The sequence below is a fragment of the Crinia signifera genome, chromosome 4, assembly GCF_055691185.1.
Source record: "Crinia signifera chromosome 4, ASM5569118v1, whole genome shotgun sequence".
NCBI lineage: Eukaryota > Metazoa > Chordata > Amphibia > Anura > Myobatrachidae > Crinia > Crinia signifera.
This window is the reverse complement of record NC_139220.1, coordinates 309,572,639-309,589,432: the sequence shown is the minus strand read 5'-3', so window position 1 is coordinate 309,589,432 and position 16,794 is coordinate 309,572,639. Positions and strand designations below refer to the sequence as shown.

The 16,794-nt window shown below is 48.7% G+C and overlaps 2 protein-coding genes across 5 annotated transcripts in view; both read right to left on the bottom strand.

Moving 5' to 3' along the window:
- The window catches only part of LOC146075803 (uncharacterized), a 249,158-nt gene that overhangs the window by 111,388 nt on the left and 120,976 nt on the right, over positions 1–16,794 (bottom strand). For 2 of the 4 annotated variants that reach the window (XM_083185414.1, XM_083185411.1), the window contains exon 1: positions 5,690–5,754. The exons of 1 other annotated variant lie outside the window; for it this stretch is intronic. The gene's annotated coding sequence lies outside the window, so the exon portion shown is untranslated. Of the gene's footprint in view, positions 1–5,689; positions 5,755–16,794 lie in introns of those variants that run through there. One more of the 4 variants, XM_083185416.1, reaches the window with a different exon arrangement.
- The window catches only part of LOC146075805 (uncharacterized), a 72,659-nt gene that overhangs the window by 4,208 nt on the left and 51,657 nt on the right, over positions 1–16,794 (bottom strand). The gene's annotated exons all lie outside the window — the stretch shown is intronic.

Below are 16,794 nucleotides of genomic sequence, written 5' to 3'. Positions count from 1 at the left end.
AATATACAGTCTAATACTATGGTACACACAGATATGGGGAATATAGACATATATGGAGAACAAGAGGGTACCGACGGACTAAAATAGTACATTAATTACTACACCTAATAAAATATAGTAATTACAGATTTACAGTGAGTCTGATAACCTCACAGCGGGCATATACCAGAGAATAATATAGCATCTTTTTCAAGTGATCATACAACCGAGGGTCAAATGTAGGACCATGTGACGCTAAGGGGAGGAGAGCAGGTATCCACCGTCTCTCCCGATGCTGGAAGAAAGGGACAAGTGCCTGACGTCACTCATCGCCCGGTCATGTGATCCATCACATGTTTCGGGTAGGATGAGTATCTGGGTGGTGTCTTGGATGGTTCTGATGTCCGCGGACATGTGGTACATCACATTAACCCGGAAGTGAGTGGTCTATCACAGGTTCCGGATAACCTGTATACCTAGGTGACGTCTTAAGACAGGGGTGTCCAAACTTTTTGTGACGAGGGCCAGATTTGGTGAAGTGTAAATGTGTGGCGGCAGACCATTAAGCCTGACATTCTTTGAATTATTATTCACATCAGAATGGTCCCCCACTCTGCCCCCACTCTATGTCCCCTGCCTGCCCCTTCACTGAATTTCCCCCAGCCTGCCCCCATTCGCTGTATGTCCCCCAGCCTGCCCCTCCTTCACTGTATGTTCCCCACTCTGCACCTTTCTCTTAATGTCCATCAGTGCCTCCATTCATTGTATGTCCCCAAGCCTGACCCTCATTCACTGTATGAATCCCATTCACTATGTACCCCACTCTGCCCCCATTCACTGTATGTCCCCCAGCCTGCCCCTGCTCCCTCTTCTCTGAATGACCATCACTGTCTCCATTCACTGTATGTCCCCCAGCCTGCCCCTGCTCCCCCTTCTCTGAATGACCATCACTGCCTCCATTCACTGTATGTTCCCCAGCCTGACCTCCTTCACTGTATGTCCCCCACTCTGCCCCCTCCCTTCTCTGTATGTTTCCCAGCCCCTTGTGTGAGCCATAGGAAGGAGAGGCAAAGCAGGCACTACAAGGACAGGAGATGCTTGGGCTCCCGCTGCTGCCCTCCTCAGCTCTGCATGTTACGGGACCAAGCTTCCCCCTTGCTGCCCCCCTCCCCAAACACTGCGGTCACTGTGATTGTGGAGTAGGGTGATATACGATTGCAGCAGCAGGGGTAGGACGCCAATCACATCTGACTGTGGCGACCGGCACCTCCTAACTGTAGCAGACAGTAAGGTAAAGGCACGCTCACCGGGGCCCCACCTTTAGTGTCCTGTGCTGTGCTTCCCACATCTGATGCTCTGCCTGCTTCCAGCTGGAGGCTGCAGGCCGCTTGAAATGACAGCACGGGCCGCAATTGGCCCCCGGGCCTGACTTTGGACATGCCTGCCCTAAGTGCTGACCTCTCCCCTCCAGACTACAGGAACATGGCTATAGTAAAACATATTAAAAAAGCCATGAGTAACTCATAATCTACTGACAGGGTCGAACACCAAAACCCAGGATAACACAGTAATGCTGCCCATGCACTAGGGCAGGGTTTCCCAATCTATTTTCTAATCACGGCACCCTAGAGTATCAGAATTTTTCCAAGGCACCCCTAGGCCCCAAAAATATATATCAAATTAAGTAGATTGTGTTTATATGTACTTACTTAGGGTCAGTTATGTGGTAAAGGGCAGGATTTGGTTCTGGTTGTACACATTTTGTGATTGGTAGCCACCAGCACTGGTTTTGTCCAGAAATAATTGATCATAAATAATTTGAATTGGTCCTGGACGACCAACCCGAGGCACCCCTGCAAGTGTCCCGAGGCACCCCAGGGAGCCTAGGCACACAGTTTGGGAACCACTGCACTAGGGCAATAAATCGAAGGATTGCATTCATATTCAATAGTTCCCCAAACATGATGCACAGGCCCACCGGTCGTGCAATTTGATTGGGGAGCAGGGTCCAGAGTGCTGGCGGTGGGTTCAGGAAGTGGGGGCCGGGTTCAGGGAGCGGCACTCAGGTGGCAGCTGAGTGCATCGTTGTAAAGGAAGGCTGTCAAAGGAAGAATTTGAAAAAAAAAAAACTATTTAAAACACTGGACAGCCCTCTGATTGGCTGAGAGAGCGCTGGAGCGCTCTCTCAGCCAATCAGCGGCCACCTGAGAGAGGCCTTCAATTGGCTGAGAGCTCTCTCAGCCAGAGGGTCGCCTAGTGTTTTAATTTTTTGAATTCCGTCCGTAGAGACATCTGCAAAAGAGCCTGCATCCGACCACGCCGGTGTGCACGGGGAAGCCCAGCGCCGCCGTAGATGGCGATACGTGGCGCTTCCCTGGCAGTGCAGAGACTTCGGAGGGGCCGAGCCCGACCCCTTTAGTGACGGCCGCGACAGGGCCCGCACCTTTTCATGACGGCGCGGCCTGGGCACACCCCTTTTGTGCAGTTGGTGGCGCGGGACTGCCCACAACAGTGACATTTGCAGGTCCAGTCCGTCCCCCTTGCACTGCCCCCGTGCAGCAGCACCCTACCTGCTACTGTTCCTAGAAGGAACACTATCTGCACATATATCTACCAGTGTGTACCCAGCATTATATCAGTAATACGGACAGTAATGGAAACATTATTAAAAGAAAACTTAAATCCAACAACTTACAGGACCCCAAAACTATCAGGGATTTACTGGGGAAATCATGTCAAACAAATTAACTTTTTTGACTCCGTGATTGAAAGAATAGATCAAGTTGGTACTATACTCAAAACCATGGGATTGGATTATAGGAGAGTGGAATGGATAAGAACTTGGTTGCAGAATAGGGAACGTTGTAGTAAATGAACAACAATTTATGCGGTAAAATGCTACCAGTGCAGTACCCCAGTGACCTATACTTGGGCCAGCGCTCTTTAAAATCGAATACCCCTTTCAGATCAGTGTGCCGGGTCCGGTGCTTTTACATTAAACCCAGTTTGCACATTATACATGCAGAGAACCGGGTTTACCCCTTCTAACAACCATTGCCAGGTCGGTTGACCCATGTTATAAGCTAGTGTTCACGCTGGATGCAGTTATATTCCGGGCGGTCGGAATCCCGCGTTCAAAAACCCAACACTTTCTCCCTCTATGGGTGCCCCCCCGTCGGGATTTCGACAATCGGGATTTCGTATCAAACCCGTTCACGCTAGGGTCTTTTAGCGCCTGATTTTTAAAGGGCAAAATGCGCCCTGTCCCTCTAGAACAGCCGGCTGCCTGTCCCCGCCGGTGCACACGGGGAAGCCCAGAGCCGCCGTAGATGCCCAGTGCTTCCACAGCAGTGTTCGGTGGGCCAGGCCCTTCCCCTTTGGTGTTGTGGGCGGGTCTGGTCCACCACCTTTATGCTGCCCCTGTGCAGTGTCCTATAAAAGTGGTTCCCAACCCTGGTCCTCAAGTACCCCCAACAGTGCATGTTTTCCAGGTCACCCAGCAGGTGCACTCATTATTCAGACATTTAAGAAAATCCACAGGTGGAGCTAATTATGTCACTTGTGATAGTGGGGCAGATGTACGAAGCAGCGTTAAGTGCAAAAATGCACTTAACGCTGGTTAACGGGGGGGGGGGGGATTACGTTTATGCTAATGTATTACTAGCGCACCTAACGTGCGCTAGTGACAGCCCACCGAGTTACGCTTGGCGGGGCTGTCCCCTGCAATCCCCCCCCCCCCCAGGAATTAACAGCCGGGGCGATGTATTAACAGCCTTCAAGGTGTTAATTCACCCCGGCCGCTTCGCCAGCTCAGGGCTAGCGTTGTCCTTTACCCCACTGTGGGGACAACGCTAGCCCTGCTTCTGGCTGCGCAGGAGATCCTGCGGTTTTTGCGTGATCTCGCGCATGCCCATTAGAGCCGGACAGGGGGGTGGGGAAGCGCACTGAGCATGCGCGGGACACAGGGGGAGCCGTTAACGCTGGGCATAACGGCTCTCCTTATCGGCTTGGGGGGGGGGTTAATACATTAGCAAATAACGGGTGTCTGCTTCTCCTCGTTATGCAGGAGAAGCGGGACCCGCTATTTGAGAAGCGCTATGGGGGGGTTAGTACATCTGCCCCTCTGTGTGGAGACCTGGAAAATGTGCACTGTTGGGGGTACTTGAGGACCAGGTTTGGAAACCACTGTGCTAGAAGGAACAGTAATAAGGTTTGGTGCGGTCACATCAGCAACCTGGCAGCTACTGTACCTGTGTTCTAGGTGCAGTGTGAAAGGGGTATATGGAGTGACATTGCAAATGGTATTAATGGGAATTATTACAAAGGTATGCTACAGTGTAGACACCAGGAGGGGGTGAAACAAATGACAGATTATCTAGTAGACTATTTACAGCAGGGGTGGCCAAATCTGTGCTCAATATCTACCAACAGTGCATGTTTTCCAGGGACTATGTAAAAACCGGACCGGACTAAACCCCGGACTGCCGGACAGGACATCAAAATCTGCAGTCCGGAGCTTGTAGGGTCCGGTCCGGGGGGTGTCCTGTCCAGGGGTGTCTTGTCCGGGGGGGGTCCCTGTGATAGCTATCACCAGGGACATGGGGTAGGGGAGATTACAGCCTCCCCGGGTGGTCCGGACCGTCCGGTTTTTTGCTACATGCCCGGACCATACAGGGAGGCTTTATTCTACCCCCCCCCCCTCCTCTACCTGGTGACAGGTGTGACAGGCAGCCCCCCCCCCCCCCCCCCCACCCGGACAGGACACCCCCCGGACCGGAGGCTACAAGCTACAAAATGCAGAGTTTGATGTCCGGTCCGGCGGTTTTGTGTTGGTCCGGTTTTCACCCATACCCTGTTTTCCAGGCAACCTGTGGATCTAGTAGGAATGAATGCAGCAGGTTTTAAAATGTGACAGTAATGACTGCAGCTGTGCACCAGCTAGGTAACCTGGAAAACATGGACCGTTTGTAGATCTCGAGGACCGGTTTGGACACCCCTGATTTACATTATATAATAAATCTGAATCAGGCCCAATATGCCTCACATTCTGATTTTCCCATGGGCTAGTAGTCAGTCAAAGAAAGTGGATGATAGGTAAAACTATCGATGGTCAGTGTTTTACTATCGATGGGTGGTTCCAGTATTGCCATCGATGCCCATCCCTACAGTGTACAGGCACTGTGACTGCGGCTGGGGGAGAGCAACATCACAGCAGCCCCTGGTCGCTGCTAGGATCTATACACCGATAACACCCAGCCCACAATTCAGAGTAAAATATGCATTACAGCACGTACTTGTACAAACACAGAGGGAATCGTACGGTTTAGCTGAGTCCTTATTATACATTCATATAATGTATTCTCTTTTGGACCGATTATCAACATCTAAGCAACATATTACATACAGCCAGCGTAGGGGGAGGATACAAAGGGGATAAAAACCAGACGATGCTTTAATATCACTCAGAGACTGTGCTGCCATCGATGGAAACCATCGACGCTCGATAGTCACGTGTACTGTAAAACATAGGCACGTACTAGTACAGATTAAGGTCGCTGCCATCGATGGAAACCATCGACGCCCGATAGTCCAGTGTACTGTAAAACATAGGCACGTACTAGTACAGATCAATGTCTGAGCAGCCGGAGCTCCAGCCAGCCCCCCAGTGTGCTTGTACTGTACATACAGGAGCTCCATGCTCAGCGCTCACCTCACTCCCCGCAGCCGCCGGACACTCCCTCACCCCGGTTCTACGCGTTCTCCCGCTGCTGCCTCTAGACTGAGACCTGTGGGCGTGGGATGGAAAGCACACGACGCGACGGAGAAGGCTGGGCAGGGACACGGGTGAGGAGGAGACTGGGCGGGGACACGGGTGAGGGGGAGGAGACTTAGCGAGGCCACACGTTCGCTCTCTCATCCCCCAGGCGCACAGAGCAGGTTTCCGACCGCGTCTCTTCCTGACGTCACCAGGTCATGTGGCTGGACAGCACAAGCAGTGGGGGTCCCAGACCGACCTCCCAACCTCAGCATCGATACCATAGCCAATTAGCCACGATGCCTGCTGCCATCATCATGCCAAGCCCCTGTGCCAGCCCCCGCTAGAAGTGACTGACATTATTACGCCACACACTAAACTACCCGACCCTAGCACTTACCTCACTCCCTCATACCTCCCAACTTGTGAAGGTATGCATGCCGGAGGCGCGCCGAAATTTTCGGGGGGCGTGGCCTATACTCGCGGCTCTTCCGCGAGGCCACGCCCCCATTTTGCCGCTATGGGGGCATGACCCAGAGGCTCTGTGAGCCTCTAGCCATGCCCCCAGCCCCCTGGCTGCAGGAATAGACGTTGTGCGCATGCGCACAGCGTTTATTCCCCGCTGCTTAGCACTGCAGCTGACAGGTGGGACTCCCAACAGCCCCCCCACACCGCGGGAGGGACATCGGGACAGGCCCTGACAATCGGGACTGTCCCGATAAAATCGGGACTGTTGGGAGGTATGCTCCCTACCGCTGCCAGACACACAATAACAGCATTATTTATAGCCCCGCTGCCGCCTGCTTTGAGACTAGACTAGAGCAGGAACCGGAGCACTAACATACCCTCCAACTGTACCGATTTTGCCTGTGGCAGCTGAGATGTACTGACACCGGAGACTGAGTACAGTGCTGTGACTGCAAGTGAAAGAAGGAATAATAAGGCTGCTGCTGCTAGGGATGCGATCGGTGCAGACACCATCGATGGTTGCCATCGATGGCAATTCTGCACCCAGCCATCGATCAGTGTTTTACTCGGATATGTATGTTCTTATTTGTTCAGCTCAGTTAAAAAAAAAAAAAATGGCAATAAATGATTGTAAATCAAATTATGCTTCGCTATTATCAATTTACCCCTTCTTTCAAAGCGAACCGTTGATCCGCCTAAAAGATACAGATCTTTTCACTGACTGATCTGCTGGATCCCAGCTCTTACTAGTGACCCGTTTTGCCCATCTCTAATACGTGGTAGGAAGAAATGGATTCGCAGGCCTGACACTTCGGGACGGTGCGGTGTCTGCAGTGTCCTTGTGCCCCTCCGCTCTTCCGTGTACAGTACACATGACCGCAATGTTGCTGTGACCTCTCACACTGCTCTGCTCCCTCTCCCTGCTGCCGGGGTCCCAGAGCCAAGGCAGGGGGGGAGATACTTCCAGGAGGTGCAGAGAACCGGGACGGGGGAGAGAGTGGTGAGTTCCTATACAGAGGCTCAACCAAGTCTGTGAGAAAGCGCAGTGGCGAGGCTGCTGTCTCTGTGTATTGCACCATGGGCAGTTACATGTAGGCACTGAGGATGGTGCCCGGGGGGTTACAGGTAGGCAGGGGGATGGTGCGTCATGCAGCTGGCGGACCTCATGTATATAAAAATGCCAGTATGCATTCAGAAAGGGGAGTGTGGACACGCCCCCTGTAGCAAGGGCCACTCCCCTTTCTGAATGTGTACCGATTTCTAACATTTATATGTTGGAGGGTATGCACTAAAAGATGACCGGGCGGGCGCATGGAACAGGATGGGCGTAGTTACATCACAAATTCGCAATGGGGAGGAGAGGCGGCGGTTACATCGATGAGAAGGAATAAACGGGGCGGGGACACATTTGACTGGGAGGAGACTGGGCGGGGACACGGATTATGGGGAGGAGACTGCGGGGACACAGATTACGAGATGTGTGGGGACACATATTATGGGGAGGAGAGTGGTCGGGAACTCATACCCCAAGCGCACAGACCTGGGTTTCCCGCCTCGGCATCTCCTGACGTCATCAGGTCATGGGGCTGGACAAAAGTCATGACGGCGGCAATGTCACATGATCCTCTGCTCCCACACAGATCTCCCTCACAGTCAGCGCCCCCTCCTGCCCAGCAACTGATTCTCCAGAGTTCATCCATGATGCTTTTTAGAGCTGCAACCCTGCCCAATAGAGATAGGGAAGGACATCCAGGACCCCAAGAGGGTAGATATTTTTTGTATGACAGGGGTGTAATTAAGAGAATAAGTGGATGATAAATTGGGTGGTATATATATTCCCAGGTATTTTAATTTAGAGATATTATGTTTAAATATGGAGAGGGTGGTTGGTGAGCGGATGGAGAGAAAGGAAGCCACCTCAGAGGTCAATGGGAGGAGCTCAGACTTGTCATTATTGATGCTATAGCCAGAAAACAAACCAAAAGCATTTATGAGCCTTAGGATTGTGGGAATGGAGGTTATAGGATCAGATATAAAGAGCAGCATATCGTCAGCACAAAACGCTATTTTAAGTTCATGATGGGCGACCGATATTCCTATAAATTCATGAATTGTGCAGTGTTAAGGCTAATGGCTCAATAGCCAGTGAGAATAGGAGCGGAGAGAGTGGGCAGCCTTGTCTGGTACCTCGGGGTAATGGTAGTGTTCATTCTAGCACCCGCCATATTTGAAAACCCATGTAGGTCCTCTTCCCTGACTGGGGTGTTGCTGTCTGCTGCAGTGCTTCTAGCACAGTGTGGTCTGTATATCAGCACTGATATGCAAACCAGACCTGTGATAGAAACACCGTAAGGCGAGCAAGTAGTGAGCGCCAATAAGGTGGTTTGCTTAGACCAGCAGCTCACACTTGGCGGCCACTCCTCAGAAACAAGGTATAAAAAGAAAAAGATGGTATGTGGAGCACTATATGTAATTGTATGAATTGACTAGTTAGATCAATTGGGTTTCACAAAGATAAAAAATAATTGATTCACAATAAGAATTAAAAAACCTGAATTGGATCAACACTTTAAAAAACAATAGATTGAAGGTTGTGAAGAAAAGACCTATTCAGAAAAAAATATACATATGGAGAATGTATTTCCAGAAAAAGCCATACATATATAAAAACAACTTTGATTTGCTGTGAGCTATGGACCTGAAAGGTTATAAGGAATATAAATGGTATACTTATACCAGTCCCGCTTGTTCCTATAATGCTTCCCTTGGAAGATAGTCGATCCCCATATGTTTCAGTTCAGAAATGGTGTCCAGTGTATTTCAAGGGTGTCCATAAACCTGACTGGGTGAGGTAGCTTGTGTTATTGTATTCCAGTTGGAAAGGTAGCTTGCCTTTTGGTTGTTATCCCAGGAATAGACCGGTGGTGGTTACCCAAATGGTCGGATCCAAATTGGTCACATGGACTGGAGGGGGAGAGTAGGTATGGTGGAAGCTGGTCCAAGTCAGGTAAAATGTAGATGGTCCTGATAGCACTCCAGCCATCATTTTCTTTTTAGGGAAGAGGAACTGCATGGGTTTTCAAATATGGCGGGTGCTAGAATGAACACTATAATGGGATAGGAGGCGAAAGATAACCATTACATATGATTCTTAAGATAGATTGGGCGTATAGCATACGGATCACTGAGGTTAGTTGCGTAGTTGTATATCAAACGCTTTTTCAGCATCTAGAGATAGGAGATATGAGGTTCGGGGGATGAGTTTAGCCAGTACGGAGCTGCCATAACCTTACAAATATTAGGCGAAGAGCGCCTTTCCCCAATAAAGCCCGTCTGGTCCGGATGGACTATAGCAGGGAGGAGGGGTTTCTTTCTATCTGCCAGGAGTGTAGAGAAAAGCTTATAGTCGACATTTAGAAGTGATATCGGTCTATAAGAGCCGGGTAAGTGTGGGTCCCTACCAGGTTTAGGTAATAATCTAATTATAGCATCTGTGAAATATTGAGGGGTAGAACAGGTTGAGAGGATTGCATTAAAGACCAATAGAAGGGGTTCCAATAATCTTAACAGAATTTTATAATATTCACCAGTAAATCCATCCTGACCAGGAGAATTCATCAGATTTAAGTGTTTAAAAGCCGTTTCCACATCTTGTGAAGTGAAAGGTGCTGTAAGGGAAGGGATGGCCGCTTCAGGAACAGTGGGAGTCGTTATGGATTCCCCAAAAGATGTCTCACCTGAAGTGTCCCTGGGGGGGTTGCGTGTAAATGTCAGAGTAAAAGGCATGTGACAGGGTGTAGACGTCTTTGCCACTGGAGGGTAGTAATCCAATGGAAGGCGCATCAGAGGAGCTCCAAAATAATAATGAAAAAATACTTCACAGTTCCCAAAGAGGAATAACAAATACAACGTATAGGCGGGGCTCCTAGCCGAGCAGCCGCATTATTATTTAAACTTTAGGTAGTATCACGTCCCTAGAACTAGAAATCTCGTGACCATAAGTATAGGGTGCGGAAAAATAGAAAGAGTATACATTTAAGACTTTATTGGTACGAAGTCATGAGTATTCAGGTATATACAAACGTATATACACACGAAAACATCCTGACAATGGTAAACCTTATAAAACATAAAAATATGTGAATCATGAATAAGCAATGAGGAGACCACTATTACATACGTCACCATTGGAGACCGTGGCAGTCTTAAGTAAGCAGTAGAGACGATACTTGTATAAGACCTAATATATAAGGTCCAATTAAAGTCCTTCTGAACATTAATGCAGGAGCAGTGCCCCACTGTGGGGACCCCGGGTAACACTCACCACTCGACGGCTTCAGGCTGAGCCAGGAGTGTGCGCGCTGCAGCGCAATGCCCACGGGTAACTCTCTCAGGTCAGTGGACCTGCAACAGGGATCAGTTCGGTACCTTAAGAGGCCGGCAACTGTCCCTTCCCCTGGCTTCCCTCGAAGCAGGGAAGCGGTGTAGCCCAAACAGCAACGCCAAAATAATAAATTCAAAGTAAATTGAAGAAAACTCTCTGGAGCTCCAGGAGTGTGCATCCTCTCCTGAGGGCACATTTTCTAAAACTGGCTAGGAAGGGGAAGTAGAGGGGAGGAGCCATTACACCCTGGTTGAAGAAATTTATGTGCCTGTCTCCTGTCGGATGACCTCTATTCCCCAATGTATTGATACCTCAGTATCCCATATGAATGATAGTTCAAATGCTGGTGTATAAAAATTGCTTCTGAGTACAGAAGATACAATAGTGGATGGCTTAAATCAAGATAATGGTGAGAGATAAAACAACAAGTGTGAAAAATAAATAGAATAGCTTAGCTTAGTGCATGAGATAAGGTGTTAGAAGTTGCCCGACATGTTTCGTCGCTTAGGACCTCAGGGGGTGGGGACAAACTGCTGGGAGCAGGTTTTTTATCTAGGGGCAGACTTACATCACTTCCTGTCAACAAATAATCTAATACGAACATATAAGCACAATTATAATGATATAAAAGAATGTTCCTCTACAATAGGGTGATTGTATATACAGTTACAAATTAAAATGTTTAAACTATTGGAGCAAATATCAAGATACATAATATAACTTATTAGTGTCTGGACTGCGGGAGAGTGGGACGCGACGTCACTTCCGCCCCACGTCCGCCATCCTGAAAGTTTATGTGTATCTGTGCGGAATCCGTCTGTATGTTGTTTATACAGAGCGCTGGGAGACCTTGCTCTCAGTCGTCATCTCCTGTTACATCTCTCGTCAAATTCCTTTGCTTGGAACGCAGCACTTAGCCGCATTTCCTGCTTCCACACTTTAAACAATCAACTCCACGCCGACGTGGATAGTGGGGGTATGAAAAGGTCGGGAGGATGTATAATGCGTCCGCTCGTCGCGCTTTGGGCTGGGGTGGATAGTGGGGGTGTTTCCGTAACACATTCACACATCTGAGACAGTAATGATGACATGTGCTAACTGGTGACTTACTTACCACAACGAGTGACAGAGACGCTGACTACGCTAAGTTGCCGCAGGAAAACTATGCTAATTCTGACATGGATGCTCGAGGGAACACTACGCTATTTCTGACTGACTACGCCAACCGCGGGGGATGCTTGCGGGAACACTACGCCAAATCCGACAGATACTCTGACTACACTGGCCACGCGAACACTACGCTGATTCTGATAGCGCTGCTAACTACGTAATGGGCGCCGTGATAATACACAAGTACCTTTAATTGATACATTTACTAGTCTTCATATTTATTACTTAGGTCGCCGGGTTCTAAATACTTTTTTGCAATACCTGTTCACCATATAGGTGGCCCACCACTGCCTTCCCAGGACCCGTGCAGACACCCCGCATCAATAGGGGGAGTAATCTATAAATAATAGAGCTAAGCGTATATTTCCTCCTGTTTCATTTTTTTCCTGGCGCTGACACATACATACATATACACATTATATACATATATATATACATATATATATATACACATACACACATATATATATATATATATATATACACACACACACATACACACACACACACACACACACACACATTCAGTTCAACTTCAAGAGCACACTAGGATACATAACTCAGAACAATGCCTGAACACTTTATATGTAACATAGCAGAACCATAACATTACAACACATAAACGGTACACTTATCTGAGCGTTAGGGAGGGATCTCTGTGTCACCGGACTGGACTCAGAGAAAGGGGTTCGAACGGTAAGCTCTTACAAAAATCCCCTTTTCTCTTTCGTCCAGTCCGGTGACACAGCTTCACAATGGGACGTTCACGAGTCGGTCCTTTGGGAGGGTACGCTCAGACCAACAATTCTCATCTCTGCCCGTCCAAATGAAGCGTCCTCCGACGCAAACTCATGAAATCTGTAAAATTTGGTAAAGGTATGAACAGAGGACCAGGTGGCAGCCTTACACAACTTCTCCGCCGTAGCCCCATGGCGCACCACCCAGGAGGAAGCAACCGACCTGGTGGTATGTGCATTTATCCGAGACGGAACTGGTCGACCTGCTTTACAGTAGGCAAAGGCAATGGTAGATCTCAACCAGCGAGCGATGGTCTGCTTAGAAGCAGGCCACCCAACCTTATGCACATTATATAGCACCAAGAGTAAATCCGATTTTCGAATGTCCTTTACCCTCTCAATGTATATTCGCAAGGCGCGAACTACATCCAATTTCTTCAGTGTGTCCCTATTTTTAACCCCGTCTGGGGGAGAAAACACTGGAAGTACAATGTCTTGGTTTAAATGAAAAGATGACACTACCTTAGGTAGGAATTTTGGCACTGTTCGCATCACAGCCCTGTCATCATGAAAAATCAAAAACGGTGACTTGCAAGACAAGGCACCCAACACAGACACTCATCTGGCTGATGCAATTGCCAACAAAAAAGTGAGCTTCCAGGTCACATACTTTAACTCCGCAGATCTTAGCGGTTCAAAAGGAGGATTCTGTAACATAGATAAGACCAAAGATAAGTCCCAAGGCGCCACCGGCTGCCTATAAGGTGGTTTAAGTCTAGCAACCCCTTGTAAAAAAGTTTGAATTTCAGGTAGCAAAGCTACTCTCTTTTGAAAGAAAGTGGATAAGGCCGAAAGCTGCACCTTTAAGGATTGCAGACTAAGGCCTGATGAAAAACCATCCTGTAAAAAAAATTAAAAGTCTTGACAATTTGAATCTGGAAGTGTGAAGTTTCTGTCTCACACCATCTAATGTATATCTTCCAGACCCGATGGTAATTTGCCGCAGATACCGGCTTACGGGCCCTCAGCATGGTCTGGATGACCTCATCAGAAAACCCCTTTTTTCTTTAATAAGGTTTCATAAGCCACGCCGTCAAATTGAGACGACCTGGGTCCTCGTGAAGAAACGGTCCCTGGCCTAACAGGTCCTGACGATGAGGAAGCCTCCAGGAATCCTTCGACAACCTCAGTACATCGGAGTACCATGACCTCCTGGGCAAGTCCGGTGCAATTACAATTGCCCGCACTCCCTGATTCTTTATTTTCTTCAACACCCTCGGTAACATGGGAAATGGAGGGAAAATGTACACCATCTGGAAGTACCACTGAACTGTCATGGCGTCCACTGCCCAAGCAGCGGGATCCCTCACACGCAAGCAGAATCTCTGAACCTGACAGTTCATTCTTGTCGCCATCAGGTCTATGTCTGGCAGACCCCATCGATTCACAATCTCCTGAAAAACCTCTTGATGGAGAGACCATTCTCCTTCCCGAAGGGACTCCCTGCTGAGAAAGTCTGCTTCCACATTCCTGACACCTGGAATAAATATCGCAGACAATGCCGGAACGTTGGTCTCTGCCCAACTGAAGATCTTGGAAACTTCCGCCATCGCCATCTTGCTGCGTGTCCCGCCTTGATGGTTCAAATAAGCCACTGTTGTTGCATTGTCCGATTGGATTCTCAGCAGGGAAACTTCTCAGAAAAACCTCCGCCTGGATCAATGCGTTCAAGACTGCCCTCAGCTCCAGAATGTTTATAGGCAGTTTGGACTCTTCCTTCGACCAAAGGCCCTGAAGTCTCAGGTAAAGAACTACTGCCCCCCAGCCCCTCAGACTGGCGTCGGTCGTTATGACCAGCCAATCACAGGGCCTGAGAGATCTCCCCAGCTGCAAATCTTCCACATCCGTCCACCATAGAAGGGACTCCCTGGACTCCGGTGACAGGGATAAAACTTCCTGCTTCATCCTCTTGGCATCTCCGGACCAACAGGATAGGATGTTCCATTGGAAAACCCTGGAACGGAATCTGGCGAACTGCAGTTTCGAAAGCTGCCACCATCTTTCCTAGCAACCTTACCCCCTGCCACACCGATGGTGCCGGTGCTTGCAGGTTCTCCAACACCATCAGCCGAATCTCCACCGCTTTGGATTCTGGGAGAAAAACCCTGTGAAGGTGCGTGTCTATGATCACCCCCAAAAATGTCAGGGTCTGCGTTGGTGTCAAATGGGACTTGGGCAGATTCAAAATCCAGCCCTGACTTTTCAAAAACTGTGTTGCCACCTCCAGGTGAACCTGTAACATCTCTGCCGACTCTGCTTTGAAGAGCAGATCGTCCAGGTAAGGGATAACAATTATTCCCTGCAGTCTGAGAGCTGCAGCCATGGTGGACATCACTTTGGTGAACACTCTTGGGGCCGTGGCAAGCTCAAATGGGAGTGCTTGGAACTGCCAATGTCTTCCCCCGATTGCAAACCGGAGTAAAGACTGGAAATCTTTGTGGATCGGGACATGGAGATAAGCATCCTGAATGTCCACTCCCCTGGCTCTATGCTCAACAGCACCGACCTCAGGGATTCCATGCGAAAGTGATCCACCCAAAGATGAACATTCAAAGATTTTAAATTTAGAATGGGTCTGATGACCCGCCTGGTTTGGGAACTAAGAAAAGGATCGAATAAAAACCTTTTCTTCTCTCCTCTCGAGGGACTGGTATAACTACCCCCTTCGAGAGATAAGGCAGCTCCCAGAAGTGAAGATCTGAGAGACGTGGTCCTTGGTAAAGGAGTGGGGAGAAATCTGCGAGGGGGTGGACCCCTGAGATTTATTTGATATCCCTCTGAAACAATGGAAAGTACCCATGGATCTTCCGTGGCCACCCTCCAACTGTCCTGAAATTGCAGGAGGCGACCCCCTACTCTGATTCTACTCTGATTCTAGAACAGGGAGTCTCCGCCCCGTCATGCAGAGGGTTTGTCTTCCCCCTTGGTGGCATGTTTCTTAGTAAAGGCGCCAAACTTAGACGGTCTACCTCTGCCAGCTTGGAATCTTCCACGCCCTGACTGACCCCTCGAAAGGAAGGACGAAAGGACGGTTTAAAGACTCCGAATTTAGAGCCAGAGGATTTAGAGGTGGTGGGAAGAAAGTACTCTTACCCCCCGTAGCCTGCTTGATGATCTCATCCAATTCTGACCCAAAAATGTAAGCTGTTTTGATAAAAGCCTGAGGGCTGAAACGTCAACTTAACCATTGTCTGGCTATGAGTTGTTTGTTATTGAACCAGTCCCGAGTGACGCAGTCTTCTCCTATTATCTACATGGGACAGCATTGCCTGTACTTATACTGAAGGCACCGGGCAAAAAGTTTTCTTCTGGAGTTGAGTGCCAGCGTTTTTGCACAATTGTATATATATATATATACACAAAGAAATAAGGAGAGCGAGCGCTCTATAGTGCATGAATCTGTATGATAAGTTTATTCAAGGTACACACAGGTTTACAGGTGGCTTAAAATCACGTACCAGACAATGCGGTACTAAACACCGCAGATATAAAGCATAGGCATGCTGTCTCAGCAGCCGGGTGTTGGAGAGGTTACTCACATGGCAATCCGACTTAGCAGCGGTGAGACTCCACACGTCTGAGCGGCACGATATCCCCACAGGTAACTCTGGTCAGAGACGACGCTAGGCCACGCTCCAACGCGTTTCGTATTCGACTTCGTCAGAGGGCTGACGAAACGTGTTGGGGCGTGGCCTAGCGTCGTCTCTGACCAGAGTTACCTGTGGGGATATCGTGCCGCTCAGACGTGTGGAGTCTCACCGCTGCTGCTGCTACTAAGTCGGATTGCCGTGTGAGTGTAACCTCTCCAACACCCGGCTGCTGAGACAGCATGCCTATGCTTTATATCTGCGGTGTTTAGTACCGCATTGTCTGGTACGTGATTTTAAGCCATCTGTAAACCTGTGTGTACCTTGAATAAACTTATCATACAGATTCATGCACTATAGAGCGCTCGCTCTCCTTATTTCTTTGTAGACAAGCACCTGTTGGATCCAGGATTACCTCACCTGAGGTGGAGAGCTTGGAGCTGCCGGGTTAATTACCCGAGTGCCTATTACATACACGTGGAGGAACATTGTGTGGTACATCTTGCCCAATTGGACTTAAATTGACATTTACAACTCCTTATTTTCTTTGCACACTGTTAGTCTGTCATTATATATATATATATATATATATATATATATATATATATATATATATATATAGTAAGCATAGGACTGGCACTTGGAACAATGGGG